This window comes from Pezoporus occidentalis, unplaced genomic scaffold, assembly GCF_034315485.1.
Source record: "Pezoporus occidentalis ecotype Australia unplaced genomic scaffold, CSIRO_AGI_Poc_V1 ctg177, whole genome shotgun sequence".
NCBI classification, from domain to species: domain Eukaryota; kingdom Metazoa; phylum Chordata; class Aves; order Psittaciformes; family Psittacidae; genus Pezoporus; species Pezoporus occidentalis.
Window position 1 is genome coordinate 373,527 of NW_026913607.1, and position 7,514 is coordinate 381,040.

Sequence of the window (7,514 nt, forward strand, 5' to 3'; positions counted from 1 at the left end):
AATGGTAAGCCAACTGGATCACTATTCAAATACAACTGCCTGAATCTAGATAGATATTATCAACAAAGTTCTTGCATTTCAAAATAGCTGCATTAATTCAGAAATACCACCGTGTAAGGCCTTGGCTCCAGTTTTTTACTACTTCAGAACAATCTCAGTATTTGATGACTCTGAACTTCACCTAGCTGAAGTTTTTGTTTTGACAAAGCCAATGTATCAGTTTTAAAAGGTTCTATGCTTTTAGTGTTAAAATTATTGTCTTTAAAAAAGCCACAATGCTTAACTTTCAGCTTTACAGGTATTTTGGTACTTTTGTGCCAAAAGGAATGCCATGCTGTCCTGGGTTCAGCAGTAGCAGTTAGCAGTCATGTTTCTCCTTTGTGGTAGCTGGTGCAGTGCTGTGTTTTGACTTCTAGCCTGGGTACAGTGCTGGTGATACCGATGTTTTCGGTTGTTGCTAAGTGATGTTTGCCCTGACCAAGGACTTTGTGAGGCTCATGCTCTGCCAGGGAGGAGGGGAAGCCGTTAGGAAGCAGAGACGGGGCGCCTGACCCAGGCTAGCCAAAGAAGTATTCCATACCACAGCACGCCATGCCTGGGGTGGGGGGGTAACTGGGAGTTACCCGGAAGGACACGGGCTTCCGGGTGGGACTCACTTCTTGGCCGGTGGTATCGTATTCTCTTCCCTTGTTATTTTCTCTTATCATTGTTGTCGTTGGTAGTAGCGGTAGCGGTGGTGCTTTGTGTTGTACATTGGTTGCTGGACTGTTCTTGTCTCAACCCGTGGGAGTTGCACTCTTTTGATCCTCCTCCCCATCCCTCTGGGAACGGGGAAGGGGAGAGCCCCAGGGGGGTGGGGGTGGGGTGGGGGGGTGGGGTGGGGGGGCAGCCTCGATAGCTCTCAGCCCGGCACCACTCACTGGGAGTGAGTGAACAAGCTGTCTGGCTAGGGTTTAAACCACGACAGTTCTTTCTGGCACCCAACATGGAGCACGAGGGGTTGAGATACCGACAGATCTGACCGGATTAATAGTCAGTCGTCACAATGCTGATGTATTGGCTCTCAGGGTTGTTCCTCTTGATCTCACAGTTTCAGTATGTCGTATCTTACTTCCATCTGGTACTTGCTGTATTAGTGTTTTTCAAGTGTGGGGCTTGGGCTAAGGTTTTTGTCTCATTGTACTTTATGGTAATGACTTGTAATACAATAGAATCATTGATCATGAAACTGATCTGGCTTATGTTCCCAGTGTGGTCACCACCTTTATACTTTGGGAGGTATATAATAGAAGTGCTTAGCAATTACACATCTTTTTTCTCCTTCTCAGGTGCTCAACCTCTGAAGGAGACATCCTTTTACCCTCCCAGTCCTCCCCCCAGACCATTTACATTTGAGAGTTTTGAAGTTTTTGAATGGCCTTTTAATGCTGTTGAGACTTGTTTGCTGATTGTGATGGGAATCACCATGCTAGCATGCATACAGAGTGTGTTTTGCCCACGACTGACTTCAAGAGTTAAGCAGAGTCAGGTTTGGGTCTTGTCTGGGGTCAAACGACAATGTAGGAGGACCGAGAGATTTTCCCTGAGGCTGGACAGTCATGAGTGGCAGGGTGTGTGGGATAGTATGGGAAGTATCTAGGTCAGTGGGCCCCTCCAGTACTTTGGAATTTCACTACTGCAAACACAGTGTTTGCAAAAAAACTGCAAAATCCAGAAGATTAGTAAAACACTTAAATGAAGTGTGTTGTCATTCTGGTCATACCAGAGAGGGACAAATCATGGCAACGTGCTGGGGCTTGGCCTATGCTTACAGGGCCTTGTTCAAGACTATCCAGCACCTTCAAAAGGAAAAGAATGTCGGTGGATCTGAGAGCAAAGCAACAGGCAGCGCAGCTACTCCAGCTCCAGGCACAGCAGCTTCACCACCCCCAGCGACAAGTACAGTCGCTACTCAAACTTTGGCTGCAATGAACAGCTCAGCTACCCCAGTGGCAAGTACAGCAACTGCTCAAACTTTGACTGCAACAGACAGCGCGGTTACCCCAGCTCCAAGCACAGCAGCTACACCACCCCCAGCAACAAGTACAGTAGCTACTCAAACCACAGTGATAATCACTGCAGCCAAACCAGAGGACCAATTCGTACCAATATCACTTGTCCCTGTATGCAAGAGAACAAGCAAAAAAGAGGCAAGAAGGGTGAAGCAAGATGAAGAACCAATGAATTCACCACCCGGTCTAGCATTTGATCAGGAGTCATCATCACATGATGAAGAAGAGGTAACTGCTCGACCTCGGACCTCAACTGAGCTACGGAATATGCACAAAGATTTTACCCGTCAACCAGGGGAGCACATCATCACCTGGTTACTCCGATGCTGGGACAATGGGGCCGATGGTCACGAACTAGAAGGTACAGAAGCCAAGCAGCTGGGATCACTTGCTAGAGAAGGGGGAATTGACAAAGCAATTGCAAGAGAGAAAAAGTCCCCAGTCTTTGGAAGCGGCTCTTGGCAGCTGTGAAAGAAAGGTTTCCTTGCAAGGAAGATGTTATGAGTCCTTCAGCCAAGTGAACTACTATAGACAAAGGCATCCAGTCTCTGAGGGAATCAGACATCGTAGAGATGATCTATCACATCAAGCCGAATAACGGGATGCACCCATAGATCCAGATGAAGTCGAATGTACACGACCCATGTGGCGAAAACTTACACGGAATGCACCGTCATCATATGCCCACTCATTGGCAACAGTAACCTGGAATGACATAGTACCACTAACAGTGGATGAAATGGTTCATAAACTCCGAGAGTTCGAAGACAATCTCACCCCTTCCATCATCTCAGCTGTGGAAAAACTGTCCCAGGACCTCAGACAATTGAGGGATGATCTATCTGATTTATCCACCTCCTCACGTGTACCAACACACGTCTCAGCTATTAACAAAACGCGTCCTATTGTTCAAGAGAGGAGATACAGGAGGTATACGCCACGGGGTACCCTATGGTTTTACCTGTGGGATCACAGAGAAGACATGACAAAGTGGGATGGAAAACCTACTTCAGCTTTGGAGGAACGGGTGAGTGAACTGCAGAGGGGAGCAAGGGCCAAGACTGATCATCCCATGAGAGCTACGGCTTCAGTCTTAGGTGAGCAGTTTCCCAGATGGAGTGAAAGAGCTGATTTTACTCCAGCTACTGTGATAAAGAAGAACAGTCCCTTTCTACAAGACTTAAATGTCCAGTGTTGTGATGACCATTAGAGGGGCCCTGCCTCCAGCCAGGTGGAGGTAGGGGACAATCGGATTTACTGGACTGTGTGGATCAGATGGCCTGGCACATCAGTCCCACAGAAGTATAAGGCTCTAGTACATACCGGTGCACAGTGTACCCTGATGCCATCAAGCTGTCAAGGGGTGGAACCCATCTATATTTTTGGAGTGACAGGAGGATCCCAAGAGTTGACTGTACTGGAGGCTGAAATCAGCCTGACTGGGACGGAATGGCAAAAGCACCCCATTGTGACTGGTTCAGCGGCTCCATGCATCCTCGGCATAGACTACCTCAGGAGAGGGTACTTCAAAGACCCAAAAGGGTACCGGTGGGCTTTTGGTATTGCTGCTTTGGAAACTGAGGAAATTGAGCAGCTGTCCACCTTGCCTGGTCTCTCAGAAGATCCCTCTGCTGTGGGGTTGCTGAAAGTCGAAGAACAACAAGTGCCAATTGCGACCACAGCAGTGCACCGGCAGCAATATCGCACCAACCAAGACTCCCTGATTCCCATCCATCGGCTGATCTGTAGACTGGAGAGTCAGGGGGTGATCAGCAGGACCCGCTCGCCCTTTAATAGCCCCATATGGCCAGTGCGAAAGTCTAATGGAGAATGGAGACTAACAGTAGACTATCGTGGCCTGAATGAAGTCACACCACCATTGAGAGCTGCCGTACCGGACATGCTAGAACTTCAGTATGAACTAGAGTCAAAGGCAGCCAAGTTGTGGTATGCCACAACTGATACTGCCAATGCATTTTTCTCAATTCCTTTGGCAGCAGAGTGCAGGCCACAGTTTGCTTTTACTTGGAGGGGCGTCCAGCACACTTGGATCCGACCGCCCCAAGGGTGGAAACACAGCCCTACCATCTGCCATGGACTGATCCAGACTGCACTGGAACAGGGGCAAGCTCCAGAACACCTGCAATACATTGATGACATTATTGTGTGGGGCGATACAGCGGAAGAAGTCTTTGAGAAAGGGAGGAAAATAATCCAAAGCCTGCTGAAAGCCAGTTTTGCCATAAAACGGAGTAAGGTCAAGGGACCTGCACAGGAGATTCAGTTTTTGGGAATAAAATGGTAAGAAGGACATCACCAGATTCCCACAGATGTGATCAACAAGATAACAGCAGTGTCTCCACCAACTAATAAGAAAGAAACACAAGGTTTCTTGGGTGCTGTGGGGTTCCGGAGAATGCACATCCCAAATTACAGTTCGATTGTAAGCCCTCTCTATCACGTGACCCAGAAAAAAAATGATTTTACGTGGGGCCCTGAGCAACAACAAGCCTTTGAGCAAATTAAACAAGAGGCAGTTCATGCAGTGGCCCTTGGACCTGTCTGGACCGAGCCAGATGTAAAATATGCACTGTACACCTCAGCCGGGGAGAATGGTCCTACCTGGAGCCTCTGGCAGAAAACTCCAGGGGAGACTGGAGGTCGACCCCTTGGCTTTTGGAGTCGGGGATACAAAGGATCTGAGGCCAGCTATACCCCAGCTGAAAAAGAGATACCGGAAACCTATGAAGGGGTTTGAGGTGCTTCAGAAGTGATTGGCACTGAAGCACAGCTCCTCCTGGCACCCTGGCTGCCTGTGCTGGGCTGGATGTTCAAAAGCAGGGTCTCTTCTACACATCATGCAACTGATGCTACATGGAGTAAATGGGCTGCACTAATTCGACAATGAGCTCCAAGGAAATCTGAGTCATCCAGGCATCTAGAAGTCATCATGGACTGGCCAGAGGGCAAAGATTTTGGAATGTCACCAGAGGAGGAGGTGATGCGTGCTGAAGAGGTCCCACCATATAATAAACTGTCAGAAAGTGAAAAGCAGTATGCCTTGTTTACTGATGGCTCTTGCTGTATTGTGGGAAAGCATCGGAGATGGAAGGCAGCTGTGTGGAGTCCTGGACGACAAGTTGCAGAAACTGCTGAAGGAGAGGGTGAATCGAGTCAGTTTGCCGAGGTGAAAGCCATCCAGCTGGCCCTGGACATTGCTGAATGAGAAAAGTGGCCAGTACTTTATACTGACTCATGGATGGTGGCAAATGCCCTGTGGGGGTGGTTGCAGCAATGGAAGCAGAGCAACATGGCAACCCCATCTGGGCTGCTGCGCTTTGGCAAGATAACGCTGCCTGGGTGCAGAACCTGGTGATGAAGATAAGCCATGTAGATACTCATGTACCCAAGAGTCATGCCACTGAGGAACACCAGGGCAATCAACAGGTAGATAAAGCTAAGATTGAAGTGGCTCAGATGGACTTATATTGGCAACATAAGGGTGAATTATTTTTGGCCCAATGGGCCCATGATACTTCAGGCCATCAGGGCAGTGATGCAACATACAGATGGGCTCGTGATTGACGGGTAGACTTAACAATGGACAGTATTGCCCAGGTTGTTTATGAGTGTGAAATATGTGCTGCAATTAAACAAGCCAAGTGGTTAAAGCCTCTTTGGTATGGAGGATGATGGCTGAAGTACAAATACAGGGAGGCCTGGCAGATTGATTATATCACACTCCCACCAATCCACCAAGGCAAGTGTCATGTGCTTACCATGGTGGAAGGAACCACCGGGTGGCTGGAAACATACGCTGTGCCCCATGCCACTGCCCGGAACACTATCCTGGGCCTTGAGAAACAGATTTTGCGGTAACACGGCACCCCAGAGAGAATTGAGTCAGACAATGGGACTCATTTCTGGAACAACCTTATAGACACTTGGGCCAAAGAGCATGGCATTGAGTGGGTATATCACACCCCTACCATGCACCAGCCTCTGGGAAAATCAAACGGTACAATGGGCTGTTAAAAACTACACTGAGAGCAATGGGTGGGGGAACTTTCAAACACTGGGATACACGTTTACCAAAAGCCACCTGGTTGGTCAGCACCAGAGAATCTGCCAACAGGGCTGGCTCAGCCCAGTTAGAACTTTTACATATTGTAGAGGGGGATAAAGTTCCTATGGTGCAGATAAAGAGTTTGCTGGAGAAGACAGGCTGGGTTATTCCTGCTTCAGGTAAAGGCAAACCCACTCATGGGATTGCTTTTGCTCAGAGACCCAGACATACTTGGTAAAAAGGGAAGATGCGGAAGTCTGATGTGTACCTCAAGGGGATTTGATTTTAGGGGAAAACAGCCAAAGAACTCAATTATATGCTATTGCCTGCTATGTAGCACTTTTATAGCCCACCAACTAGATCTCTTTATCTCTCTCTGTGGATGTATATATATGTATATATATGAGATAAGTGTGATGGTATATTGAAAATGTGGGATCTGAGCATGACGTGAATGGTATGGAATAAGGGATGGATGCTGTCCTGGGTTCATCAGTAGTAGTCATTTTTCTCCTTCTTAGTAGCTGGTGCCGAGCTGTGTTTTTGACTTTCCCCCTGGGAATAGCGCTGATAACACCGAAGTTTTTAGTTGTTGCTCAGTAATGTTTAGTCTGACCAAGGACTTTCTGAGTCTCATGCTCTGCCAGGGAGGAGGGGAAGCCGGGAGGAAACAGAGGCAGGACACCTGAGCCGAACTGACCAAAGAGGTATTCCATACCATTGCACATCATGCTCACTATATAAACTGAGGGCAGTTACCCGCAAGGTTAGATTGCTGCTCAGGTGGGCTGGGTATCGGTTGGCGGGTGGTGAGTGGTTGCATTCTCTTCCCATGTTATTTCCTTTATCATTATTATTATTGGTGGCAGCAGTAGTGATTTGTGTTATACCTTAGTTACTGGACTGTTCTTATCTCAACCCATGGGAGTTATATTCTTTCAGTTCTCCTCCCCTTCCCTTCAGGAGTGGTGGGGGAAGAAAGGGGGGGAGTGATCGAGCGGGGCGGCTGTGTGGCTGACTTAGGCTTAAACCATGACACCTATGTTAATGGCCAGGTGACAGAGGCAGCACAATATTGGATGTCTGAGAGTACTTCAAAGGTCCTGAGCATGATGGGAGAGGGCAAATGTGTCTGTGTGTTATTGGGTGATTATGCTTAGCCTTTCCTTTCAAGTTGTATCTAAACTCCTTGAAAATTCCTTTGGACACCTTCCTTCTTTACGGAGGAGGTTTCTTAGGATCGTGAAATAAACCTTTTGTAGTTTTACCCCCATCCCTTTCTTCGATTGATAAATATCCCAGATCACTTTTACAACAGAATTTGTAGCCCAGATGGGACCCTCTCATCTACTGGTCAACTCTGGTGCCTCTTTGGGATGTTTTGATCCACAGACTGG